The sequence below is a fragment of the Aedes albopictus genome, chromosome 2, assembly GCF_035046485.1.
Source record: "Aedes albopictus strain Foshan chromosome 2, AalbF5, whole genome shotgun sequence".
Lineage (NCBI taxonomy): Eukaryota > Metazoa > Arthropoda > Insecta > Diptera > Culicidae > Aedes > Aedes albopictus.
Window position 1 is genome coordinate 473,042,165 of NC_085137.1, and position 12,400 is coordinate 473,054,564.

The 12,400-nt window shown below is 37.5% G+C and overlaps 1 protein-coding gene across 19 annotated transcripts in view; it reads left to right on the forward strand.

The window, feature by feature from the left end:
* The window catches only part of LOC109414816 (calmodulin-binding transcription activator 1), a 634,609-nt gene that overhangs the window by 181,239 nt on the left and 440,970 nt on the right, over positions 1-12,400 (forward strand). The gene's annotated exons all lie outside the window — the stretch shown is intronic.

Sequence of the window (12,400 nt, forward strand, 5' to 3'; positions counted from 1 at the left end):
TCGAACCCACACTCCGTGGTTTACAATACGGCTAAATGGTTGGCGCCGCTAATCGCACGGCCACGAAGCCCACCACATTAAGAATGTGAGTACTTCAGAGCGATCACTATTTTGAATGCTGCCTAAAAGCGCTATCCCAGATAATGTTTCGCCCAGATAATCTGTCACCTATAACGAATGAGTTCGTGGGAAGTTATCAAGCCGGTTTCATCGACGGCCGGTCGACAACTGTCCAGATCTTCACCATACGGCAATTCCTCCAGAAATGCCGTGAATAGCAGGTCCCAACGCATCACCTGTTCATCGACTTCAAAGTGGCATGGGACAGTATCTACTGCACAGAGCTATGGAAAATCATGGACGAAAACGGCTTGCTTGGTAAGCTGACTAGACTGAATAAAGCAACGATGGACGGTGTGCAAACCTGCGTAACAGTTTCGAAGGAACTATCCAGTTCATTCGAATCTCGCCAGGGACTGCGACAAGGTGACGGACTCTCATGCCTACTATTCAACACCGCTTTGGAAGCTGTTATACGACGTGGTGTCACTAATACACACCGTACCTTAGAACTCAACTATCGCCAACCGCACCAACCATCATCGTCGACGTCGACGTGGTTTGCAACTGTTTCCTCCCCTCGTTAGACCTTGTTGCAGGTGGTGGCCACTTCAGGACTTGGATGAGATTCCAGACTGTAACGATCATAAACTAGCACCACACAGACAGCAACCATTTTCACATGATAGAAAATAACCTACCTATGTAGCTCTGTAAGTACCGTGTTTTGTTGGCGTACTGAAGTGCGCTCGCACGTTCACCATCACCATCGTGGTTGTAGGCGAAACTATTTGGTTGACTCTTATAAATATCTGACGGCACACATTGGAATTGCACAGGAACTGGATACATATTCTGTTCCGTTACTGCTGGTTAGCTGGAATGGATTCACGTGCCACGAGGACCGGGTGTCGTATTTCGTGCTCCAGCCAGCCTGGAGGACTTGAAGGTGCTTTCGTGCCGCCGCCGGTGGAGGTGTTGCAAAGTAATTGGCGGTGTGTAGTTATTTTAGAAGTTTTATTGCCACTCTCGGGTTTGTATATGATCAAAATTAGTTAAACGTTTCATTGAACGAAAATAATTGCTGGGAAGTGGTGATATTTTGCGGGTCGAGCTGGGAGAGTATTGCTAGCGATGCTTTGGATTGCTTTTAATGTATTATGGAGAATTTGTACATGGAACACAGATTTAGTGGGGTTTGTCATAGCTCGTAAGAAATGTGTGCGTCTGCTACGGTGGCGGCGTCCAGGTTCAGTTCCCTGAAACATTGGAATGTTTTCAAAATCCTTCATTTAATTTTGGCGACAAAAGAAAGCAGACCATACCCCAGCTAGCATTAAATGCTAAGAAAAGGTAGAAGAAAAATATGGAGTGATTGGCTAGTAATTTATTTATAATAATCAATATAAGGCCGTTACAAATATTTATTTCACGTTTTGTCCCACCACCCTTTGGCTGGTCGAGGGGGGGGGGATAAAAATAATAAAGCATTTAATCTAAAAAATATTATAAACTCATCGGATTTGTTAAAGAATTTTTAGCAATATCCGATATTTTGATAAATATTTCATTGTCTGCCCCCTCAAAATGCAAAATCTAGCCAAACATTTTTGAAGGGGGGGGGGACAAAAAGTCAAAATTAAATTTGTATCAGCCTAATACACATTAATTTTAATTATGATACCGTATCGTGGGTGAAGATTGTTACAAAGTACATGGTTATGCTATTAGGAGCCTGCGGCAAATTCTTTGGGGCCTAATCCGAAAATTTCTTCGAGAATTTATTCACTCATTATTTTGATTTTTCAGTCATTTTTTTTAGAATTAACTTCCGCAGTATCTTCTGGGAATGTCTTTGGCAATCTACTTACTTACTTTCAGTCCTCAGCACCCATGGTGGTGCAGAGGGCAGAATTCAAAAATCTCCACCTTGGGCTATTGCCATCCATGTGGCCTGTCGACTTCCTCTATGTCCTTGTCGAGGTTGCGCCGCCATGAGCCTGTGGGTCTGCCTTTGCTGCGATGTCCTACTAGGTTCCAATCTACCACTTGTTTGCAGATTTCGTTTCCGCCCCAGCGTAGAGTGTGGCCGACCCACCTCCGCTTCCGCTCTCGAATTTCTGTCGACATCAGCTTTTGATGCCATCGACGATGGCATATTGGAGCCACCATGAACGAATTACCACAAGCATCTATTGATGAAGACCTGCAGCCGTTGAGTGTTGTCCGCTAATACACACCAATTTTCGAACGTGAAATCTGTGCTGCTATAGATTTCACGTTCGAGTTGGATATTCGGATTTTGATGCGTCGACTAATCTGGTTGTTTCTCCATACATTTCTTAAACTCGCAAATGCAGCCCTGTCCTTCTTGATTCATGCACCTTTGTCAATCTTGGTGCCACCATCGGCCGACATTTGGCTACCAAGTTATTGAAAGCTTTCAGCATTCTCCACTGCTTGCCCAGCTACTGTAAAGGTGGAAGGGTTGATCGTGTTTACATACAACGATTTGGTCTTGTTGACGTTGAAGGTAAGACCTGCCGTCGAGGAGCGATTGGCAAGATCATTGAAGTTACTCTGCATATCAGAGCGCCGTTGAGCTAAGAGGGCAACGTCATTAGTAATTTCGAAGTCATTTGGGTGCTCCATGGTAATGGGCTGCCGCAGCAATCCACGATTTGGTTCACGGTCAATCGCACCTACCAGGATCTCGTCGATTACGATGAGGAACAGTAGCGGTGATAGGATACATCCTTGCCTCACTCCACCAACGACCCGTATGGGATCAGACAAGACATCGTTGTGCAGTACTCTGCACGAACATGCCCTGTACTGTGCTTCAATGAGGCCGATGATTTTCTCGGGGAGACCCTTGCTTCTATGGGCTCCCACATGTTTTCATGAATGAGACGGTCGAAAGCTTTTTCGTAATCAATGAACACCAGGTATCTTGGAATTCATTGTTTTGCTCCAAGATGATACGGACCTTGACAGTATGGTCCACACAGGATCGTCCGGCACGGTCTACCTTCGGCAAACTCGGCAAACCCTTTGGAAATTTCTTCGATAGTTCCTCTGAGAATGAACGTAGTATTGACTTTGAAAATTTAATTTTAAAATTTTCCTCAAGCAATACTTTTGGAAGATTCTTCGGTTATTACGCTGGATACTTCTTCGGAAATGCCTTTCGTAATTATTTCTATAATTGTTTCTTAAATTTTATTAGGATTTCCTTTTATAAATTACTTCGAGACTTTTTATTTGAAAATGGGTACGGATATTTCTTTGAAAATTGTTTTTGACAATTCGTTCAGCTATTCCTTTATGGAAGTTCCCCAAGCAGTTCTTTGGGAAGCTATTTCCGCAGTTCATGCTAAATGTTTTTTAGAATTCTTCTGGAATTTCTTTGAGAATTGTTGCGATAATCTCTATGGAAATTTATCCCACAGCTTCTTTAGAGACAACACATCTCGCAATATATTGATTTAAAAGCCATATTTTTTTGGACATGTGCCTAAAAGCTAAATTGAAAACATTTTCAGCTAACTTTTTGTGCTGCTTCCGTTATGTATTGAAGAATATCTTTGTAAATTTTCATAAGAATTTCTTTGCCTTTCTTCCGGAAATCCTTTTGTAAACTTTTTAGTTATTCTTTTAAATTCAATCGACGATTCCTCTGGGAATTTCTCAAACTTTTCCTTTCTGAAATTAATTTGCCAATTATGTTGAAGATTGCCAATCCTTTGAAATGAATTTCTTGAATAATTCCAGATTTTCTAAAAAAAACATCTGTCTGTGAAATTTCCGAAAGACCGGTTGAAGGAATTTACAAAGAAATTTGGAAAGTTATTCTCGAGAAATACGTCGATTGGTGAAGAAATTCTTAAAATAATTGCTCGAGAAAGGACTCAATGAATGATTCAAGGAATTTCCAAATGAATGGTTAATGATGTTTTATAGGAAGATTTGATACAAGTTCTAAAAAGGTTCTTCAAAGGGATTTTCGTAGCGACGTTTCAACACTTTGGATGGTGTCATTCTCAGGTGAAAGATACGCTTTTTGTTTTGTGCTGTTGGTACAGGGGGTGGCTAAAATGTTTGGGATTGGCAACTTTTTTCAAGTTCATCAAGCTGTAACTTTACATAGAGTGCATGGAACAATTATCAAATTTTGACTGTTTTACAACCTTTTGTATGTGCATCATTGGTGTAAATTTGAGCTCGATTGGTTAATCTTTCGCGAAATTAGAACCGTTCTAGTAAAACACTATTTTTCAGACAGCCAATTTTTGAACTGTCATATCTCGAAGACCAGTGAACCGAAACAAATGAAATTTTGAACGTTTATCAATGAGTCTATGAATGCTTCAAAAGCCTTTAAAAAAAGTTTGCAATTTTTGAACGTTGAAAAAAGTTATGATGGATTGACACTTTTTGGATCCTTCTCGAAAAATGTTATTTTTTTCATCAATGTTATTACAAATTAGTTGTGATGAAAGATTGTCTGCTTCCATTCTAAAGATATTCTCAATAAGATTATGTATCTTTTGCATTAAAGGAAGAACACATTTAGTATTTTGTGTGTGGTATTGAGAATTTTACTAATTTTCCTCTGTATGGGTGAAAAGGTCAAAACGGTATAATTTTATTCGTTGTTAGTAAATATTATATTTTATTACGTCGTATGAAGTGTCAATATATTGTTGATAAATGCTTGAAATTTCATCAAATTTGATTCACTGGTTTCGGAGATATGACGTTTCAAAAATTAGTTGTCTAAAAATAGTGTTTAACGAGAACGGCTCTAGCTTTGCGAAAGATTAATCAATCGAGCTCAAATTCGTACCAATGATGCACATATAATAGGTTGACAAACAATCAAAATTTGAAAACTTTTAATGCACTCAACGAAAACTTACAGCTTGTTGGACTTTTTTTGTGACAGAAAAAAGTTACTTATCCCAAACATTTTGGCCACCCCCTGAAATATAAATAAGTATGCCGAAACGATTCCCAAAGGCATTACGAAAGAAATTCCCAATGAAATAATTTTCCACATCGATTACCAAAGAATTTATCGAAGAAGTTCGAAAGAACCGGACATAAAACTTTCCTAAGATACTCCTGAAACAGATTCTAATGAAATAACTGAAGGAATTTTCGAAAGTTTTGCCGTATGAGTTCTCATAGAAATGGCCGATTGTGTTGAAGTTGTTCTAAGTTTTTCAGTTTTCGACAATTGTTGTTCAAAAACTATACAAATAGGAGTTTTTGAGCCATGCAGTTGGAGGGTATGAACCTATGTTAGTTTTATAGAAATTTGGTAATTTAGGGTTTATGAAATGAACGAAGTTTTTCGACCTGTGACATTTTATTTTTTTCCCCAAACAAAAATAACCTGTAAATTTAAGCGAAAAACGTCTGTAACACTTGAATCAAAAGAAATACCTACGATCTCCATGCATGAAACAACGCGTTTAAATGCCCTATAAGTGTTTCAGGGCGGTTTTGATGAAACATTAGAACTAAAAAAAAATAAAGCCAGAAAACTGGGTTTTCTTAATCCACCTTATGCAAAATTAGAAAAACTACTGAAAGTTGACCATTTTTAAAGCTACATAGCGCATTTATCAACTAACATGCTTTCAAATTACAGACCTAAAATTTTGCCGAAGAATGAATAATGCTACTTCTGCAAACGAAATAGTTTTGTTCCACAGATTTGGTGCTATGGATTCACTTTTTAATCTTCGTTATGCCTAATAAATGAAATGATAGAATCAAATAAAAATATTCATCATTTATTTAATTATAATTAGAAATACAAATGACCATAGTTATGTTCTCACTTCAGTCGAACCACTTAAAAACCACCGATTTCTCAGTACAGTGTTCCATAAATTGCCATCAACTCACCGCAAACATTTAATAAAAACACAACAAAGCAAAACAAGCCCCGTTGGGAGAATTTAATTTAATCCTAACCGTAGTCCATCTGTTATCGTGAGTCGTCGCGTCGTCGTTGTGGCCGTTGACCATTGCCGGGAGTAGCCTATTCTCACTTCTTCAGCTCAAATAGTTACTTTCCGGAAACCGGATCTCGGGCTTAGTTGTGCTGTATTCTAGAGCAAACTGGCCACTACTAGCAGCGCGTTCAGATTGTTCTCTTGTTCGCATTCGCGCGCTGGCTGTCGACAAATAGACCAACTTTTGCTCACACCTCATCCTTTTGCACTGCATACTGACTAAACGACGACGGTGCTTCGTTTTTATCTGCCCAGCCACCTAAGGTTGGACCACTCGGTGGCGATGCAACCGACGACAACTGACCATCATCGCTTTTGAGGGGTGCCCTTTTTGATCAAAGGGGTGTTCAAAACTCAATATGTTTCTCAAGTTGTCTCTTATTCTAAACATAAATAGTTGTGTAGTCATCAATTCATTTTTATAGAAAATCTTCCAGCAAGACTGTTGAACATCTCTACCCCGTCCCAATTCATATCCCATTCAAATCGCACCGCGGTTTTCAAAAACTCACCGCACAAAGTCATAATTAGTGGAAAAGTGTATTTGCTGCCTCGGTGCAAAGTGCTACCATACAGTAGTGGAGGAATCTGCCATCAGGGTTTTGTCCTGTGTGGCCCCCAGGAAGCTGGTGTTTATTTGCACTTGAGGGTTCGTCTTTCCACCTTGAAGCCCCTTCCCATTCGGTATATCTTCCATATAGCATGTAGATTTTCGGTAATAAACAAACTTACGCGTTGCTGCTGGCTGGACTGGTTTGTCAGAACCCAGGATTTTTTTTTTCTAGGAAATAGAAAATTGGATCCGGTGTGGTGGAGGTTCGGCCGGATGAAACCAACACTGGAACCTGGTCGGTAAATCAGGGTTGACATATTTATAGTTTAATTTCTTATTAACGTACAATTTCCATTAAGAGGGTACAACAATGGCTCGATTGTACTTTTGTGGTGGTGATTTATGCCAGTCAGTGCCATCCATGGGCGAAGGCGAAGATTGCAGCGTTATTAAAATTACATGTGTTCAGGACGGTGGCTTGCAAACTTAATTGGTGAATAAAACCGAATTTGGAAACGATATTGTATGGGTCTTCGAACTTTTAGGGTTTCCCGTACAGTATTATTACTATTTTGAAATTCGAACATAGAGCATTTCTTACTCAACCCACGAACCGCGTAAACGTGACTTTTTTCAATTCAAATGAAATTTGGTGTTAGTTTTGCAATATTCTTCACCTAACTTTTGCAAAGGGCGTATGAAAAAAAAAAATCAAATAATCTTTTTCAAAAAAAAAAAAAAACTACTAAACGGTTTGATGAATTAAAATAATGTCTTCAAAGATGTTTGAGGATATTTGATTGACTTTAAGTGAAAAATACACTAAGAATAAGCGATGCATGTATCTATGTTAGCTGTCACATAATTTCAATTTTTCTAAAAACCTTACCTTTCGCCTCAAAATTTGTTAAGTTGCCCAAGATGGTCAATTGCTTCTAACTTTTTTCTCGTGTTATTATTTTTCATAAATTTTCATAACAAGCAAAAGGAAAAACATTTTGGAATTTTCTATATCTAAAATAGATTTTACTTACAAGTTCTGGGGAAAAAATGATTATGTGTTGATGCCAGGGGGAGCGACACTAGTTTTCCCAAGCCGAAAACCCCAAAAAAAAAGTCGAAAAAAGACGCAAAACCCGGAAATACCCGCAAAACCTTTGCGGGTTTTAGCGACTTTTTTGATCTTTTTTCGTTTTTTTTATGTTTTTTGGCTTGGCAAATCTAGTGTCGCTCTCCCTGCTTGATGCAAAAGTAAATAATTAACGAAATCCTGCACATGAGCAGAATCTCATTAGAATTTAAAAATATCGAGTCAAAAATGGCAATTATTGTTCGCTTTTTTTTCGGCAGGAAATGCTCTATAGCCTCAGCTGTATAGGCGTGGGTATTCAGCATGACAATGAAAGTTATGGAAATTCCTTGACTTTCTTGGATAGAGTATCTTCATGCCTGCCACATGATATGCACATACAAAATGTCATTGGCAGAGGATGCATTCTGTTAATAATTGTTTAAGTGCTCATAAAACACTAAGCAGAGAAACAGGCTTTTCCCCAGTTGGGACGTTACGCCAAGAAAAAGAAGAAGTGTTACTTTTTCCCGTTTTTGATAGCTTTTATTTTCTCATCTAGCGTCGGGTCTCCACAGCTTGTTAATCATCGACGTGCTAATGTTCTCTTCATTCAACAAACTCTGGAATTGCCCTCTTCACCTGGCAGTGACCATAGTTTTATCTGTCAGCAAGTTTCCGTCACGGTATTTATGAGTATGATGGGAGACGGTGCTGTTTTCCTCATCATTGTCAGCTTCGTAAAATTTTCGCATATCATTTTGTTCCATACTGTTTTGCGCTTAAGTAATGGCACTCTTTATATAGGGAATTTCAATAAATTACATCACGCTTTGAGCAAGAGAGAGCAGGTGGGGTTTAGAAGTGTTTATTCAGGAATTTATTCCAGAATTCATCCAGTACCTTTGTCTGCAATTTCTGCATTGATTCTTGCAAACATTTTTTTTAAATCCTTCAGAAATTTGTCCGTGGTTTACTTCATAATTTCATCAAAGATGTCCTTTCGTGTCTTCAGGGATTTTCTCAGAATCTTTTCCAGGTATTCTTTTTTCAAAAATTTTTCATAAAGCTTGTGGGAATTACTCCGGAGCCATTTCAAGAAGTTCCTCCAGATATTTCTAAGGAATTCGTCCAGCTACTTCGCCAAAGATTACTTCAGAACTCTTCAAGAAAATTTCTAAAAAAATATTCAACCTCCAGAGGTATCTCCTGGTATTCCTTTAAAAAAATCCTTCAGGGATTTTGAAAAATTTCCCGACCTTTAAGAATTTCTCCAGTGTTTTCCGTGTAATTTAAAAACAGACTTCTTTGAAATTTCATGGAGGAATATAAAAAAAGACCTGGAGATATCTTTGAATGAATTGCAGAAGATAATGCTGAAAAAAACACAGAAGCTGATCCAGAAAGACACCTTCAAGATATTTCTTCAGTAACTCCTGACGAAATTTTCCAAGGGGTTCCTGGAGAAACGCTTGGAAGAATTTCGAAAAGAATCGCTGATAAAAAAAATATCTAGATGATTTTCTGAAGAAAAAAAAATTCAAGGAATAATATCTGAAGAAAACCCTTGATGACATTCATGAAAAAAACCTTAAACTACTGAAAGCCGCTGAATTTATTTCTGAAGGAATTCCAGGAAGTTTGGGCATAGTTTTTCCGGCTTTTCTTAATGAATTTCCTCAACGGTGGATAATTTTGTGGGAAACGTTTTACTTTTCATATTTTTTTTTTGATTTCTGAGAAAATATGCTTTCATTTTCTAAAAAAAAAACGTTGTTTCTACGATGCTTCGCTCTTGAGTAATATTTTTTCAAAGAAAAGGCTTATATGATACATTTGGACATTTTTCAACAAAATTGGCCATAACTCAAAAACGGAAAAAAGTGCATTCCAAAAATTTCAGCGATTAAAGCTCCTTCTCAAAAATATTTTTGTGATATTTTTTTACGAGTTCGGGCATTGTTTTTCGGGCTTTTCTTTACAAATTTTCTCAACTGTGAAAAATTTTGTGGAAACATTTTTAACCGATTCATATTTTTTTTGATTTCTGAGAAAATTTGCTTTCATTTTCCAAAAAAAACTTTGTTTCTATGATGCTTCGTTCTTGAGTTATGATTTTTCAAAATAAAAAGGGTCAGGGGAAAACAAAGAATTTCCACCTGAGTTTTCCGGGAAAATAGACGACCCTGAATTTTTCTTAATTTTTTTTGTTCATATATCCATGAGCCCTGCCTGTGGAAAAGTTTCATGAAAATCTGGGACCCTTCAGCCCAATCCCGTACGGTAATAAAAAAGCCCTCTTGCTGAAATTCCTATAAGAATTTATTAGGAAATATTTAGAAGAACCCCTGAAGAAATCCTTTGGCAAAATTCATGGAATATTTTCTGAAATATTTTCTAGAGGAATTTGTGAACGTATTTTTAAAGGTATCCCTAGACCTACCTGGTGTTTGCTAAAACACTCAAGCTACTGTAAAAAATCTAATGAGAAGTTTCCAATGAAATTTTCGTAGAAGTTTCTAGGGATTATTTCTGTAGATGTTTCTGAAGATTTCCAAAGAACTCGAGTTAAATAAATAAATATATCCTTGGAAGAAATCCTGAAAAAAAGATCCTGGAGGAATTTTTGTATGAATTTCTGCAAGAATCACTAATGAAAATCATGAATAAACTTGGGGAAGCATTCCGGTAGACTTTCCCGGGGGATTTAAAAAGAATCCTTGAAGAAATTCCTGAGGAATTCTCTGAATTTAGAATATTTCCTAAAAAAACTACTGCAGGAATTACTGACAGAAATATTGAAGGAACCCCTAGAGTTGTATCTGAAGACATCCCTGGTGAAATTTCTGAAGGACAGTATCCTAAAAAGAAAATCCTTGATTTTTTTTAAAGTAATCTTTAGGAGGAATCCTTAATGAAATTTATTGAAGAATCTCTGAAAAAAATGTGGAGGGTCCTGAAAGAATCCTTGGATTATTTCATGAAAAAAAAATGCTGGAGTTATTTCTGAAGGGGTGCCACCCATAAATTACGTCACGCTTTGGGTAGGGAGGATGGTTCAGCGAAGTGTGGCAACATATTCACAATTGCCAGAGGTCCCATACAAAAAGGTTTTTATAGGGGGTGGGGAATTGAAAATGGACAATTTTCGTGTGACGTATTTCTTGAACTTTCCAAGAAATCAAAACAGAAAATTTAAAAGGAATCTATAGAAGATTCTCTGGAAAATTGAAGTAGGAATCTTTGGAGAATGAACCGCATTGTCCCTGGTGAGTATGATACTCGAGGCATCCCTGAAAAAATGTGTGAAGGAATTTATTTATTTATTTATTTATTTATTTAAGTAATCCAACTGACTTTTACAGTCTTATTGAATATTTAACTCTAATATAATCATACATGAATAATTATCAAGCATCAACGTACCGTTTACATTTTTAACATAACACATTATTTTTGATCACAATAAGCAGAACAAACAACTGTACATCTATCATTTACAAACTATAACATTGACCCAAAGTTAACATCGATTCTTCATTGCATCTACTGTTCTGGCCTCCAAGTTAAATTTTGTCGAGGAACAAATTCTCTACATTTAATGTATTTTGGCCAAGTTGCTGAATTTAACGCTTTAGATTTCCATTTTTTTATTCAAAGATACTTTGAACGAAATAAAATCAGGTGGCTGTCTATTTTTAATTTTCGATTCTAATTTAAGAACATCAATGCGTTCGGGAACGTGAGTGCCCAGTGCTCGTAAAACCATTGTGCGGACGTCGCTTTCAGTAACACTGCAATCAATGTTCGAGATAAACAATGACAAATCGTTGCTCTCCACACAGTGCGATGGTGATGGCTGATCGTTTCCTACGTAGCTTACATTAGCGCTCGTGCTGATCTCATCGGGCGGCAAGTTCGTCGAAACAGGTGTTGAATGTAGTAGTCTGCAGTCATTCGTAATAGCAGTCGGAGCAATTTTGGAAAGTGTATCCAGTATTCCCGCAACAACGATTTTGAGATCCCTTACTTCGTCGTCGATGGGTTTGGGATGTATAGGTGAATCTGCCGGCATACGTTCACTCAAACTGCGGAATTTAAACAAGCATGCATCGCACATCCATATCATGTTCGTTCTCCGTGCCATCGTACACAAGTCTGATTCGTCTATGGCAACACATTCGGCATGAAAGAAACAGGCGCATTCCCCTTCGCACACAGTATACAAGTCAACTTTTGCATCAATACCTGAAAGCATTTGTTGCAAATTCTTTCTTTCTCCATTGCAACTGAAACAGGCACTATCACAGCAATAATAAGCAGCTCAAAAACGTCGTTTTCTTTAAGATTGTTGCGACTTGAGAAAAAAACTTTCTTAATCCGATACCAACAAATATCACATTAAGCACTGATTCAAAAAGATCGTTTAATCAGAGCCTACAACAGCGGTAAAATCGAGAACGTTTTCAGATCAACAACAGTACGTATTTACAGCCGAACGCGACACTCAACTTATTTGTTATGAATCTTTGTTTGGAATCTTTGGCAGATTAAAAAAAATCACTAAAGAAATTTCTGAAAAAATATCGAGAAGTTTTCGTGAGTTTTTCGTTTAAATGTGGAATGATTTGTATGATTATTTTAAATATTTTAATTGGTAAACAACTTTCAAAATAGCATTAGAAATTA